This window comes from Mauremys mutica, chromosome 13, assembly GCF_020497125.1.
Source record: "Mauremys mutica isolate MM-2020 ecotype Southern chromosome 13, ASM2049712v1, whole genome shotgun sequence".
Taxonomy (NCBI): Eukaryota; Metazoa; Chordata; order Testudines; family Geoemydidae; genus Mauremys; species Mauremys mutica.
In genome coordinates, this window is record NC_059084.1 from 5,631,905 (window position 1) to 5,633,400 (window position 1,496).

Below are 1,496 nucleotides of genomic sequence, written 5' to 3' on the forward strand. Positions count from 1 at the left end.
TCTGTTCAAACCATTACAATAGATCTCTTCCTCTCTTTCTTTTTTTAAACCACTTCTTTCAAACAAAGAATTTGCATCCTAAAAATGAACCAGAGTCAGCAATGGAATTCCAGACAATTATAACTAGTTTTCAATTCAATTTTTATTTTTTATAATTTCTATGGATAATTTCGATGTTTATTTTTAAACAATTTTCTGATTTTTATCAATTTAAATTTTCAGTTGTGAGAAATTTATGGGAGGGCAGACAAATTATTTAATTGACAATAGACCTTGAGATTCAAAAAGTTACAGCTTTATAACCGTTCAAACACAAGGTTAACATCACACATCAAAATATACAAAGTAAATATCTTTAAATCAAGCTCTAAGTTCTCAAGCAGTGTTTTTCTTACTTTGCCTAGCAGTGAATTTCAGTCATCGGTGGAAATATTCGTGTGTTGGTTTGTGTGTGTTCGGTGAAATTGACATCTACCAATACTGACTAGTCCAATCCCTCCCACCCTAACTATGGCAGCCGAGGAAAAATAAGAGGCACAAGAGCTAGAGTTCAGGGAGAGCAGATCACCTGGTGAGAGATGCAAATCTCACTAACATGGAAACTCCATGCAAACTTCAGACCATTTCAACTGGGATTTTTCACATTACATAGCAAACCTGAGGCCACATAAATGGTAAACTCCAGACAAGAAATGCAATAAACCTCCCCCTTTTATTCAACAGTCTGTTTTATACAGATTGCATCCACTAAAGAGCTCCAGTTTAAAAAAAAAAAAAAAAAAGCGAGGCAGTTGCAATGGAGGGGGAGTTAGAGTGATCCAGACAGGTAGAGCCGGATGTCAGAACCTGCCCAGGAGGAGGGCTGTACCTGGCAAGCAAAAAAATATTTTAGGCAAAAATCCAGACCACTCCAGCTGAAAACCTCCCCCTCTTACGTTCTCTCACTTGCCGTCTCTGTAACTCATTTTTTTTAACTCTAGCACATTTGAGGAGATAATTTATATGCAAGATCCTGCACAAAATAGAGAGAAATTATTATTTAACTGAGATGTACCATTTGTACGTCAGAGTCCCTTCTACCTACCAGTAACTGGTAAGTACCAGAACGTATTTTCGGTTAAGTTCTAGTTCAAAAGACTCCCTTAGTTCTTAAACAGAGTTGACTAATAAAGCACACTCCAGCTGTGATTGTCAGGCCAGATGTGTGTGCAGTTCTGAGCCTATGGCTCCAGCCCGCAACGAGTTACACCTGATCTTCTAGTTTCACTTTCAGAAGTAGGAAGTTCTCAGGAACAGGCGCCTGTGCTGCCTTTAACACCACTGAGCTAGCATCACACGCCCCTGAGCGTTGATTCGAACAGATGATGTGCAGGGCTCGGGACTGAAGACATGGGTCTGAAAGTCCCTGCTCTGCGGTGGAGAAATTCTGTGGCATAGCAGCCCCACGCTTGGACACAGCTTTGTTTGGAATAGGGATGGAACAACATGTCAGGAAG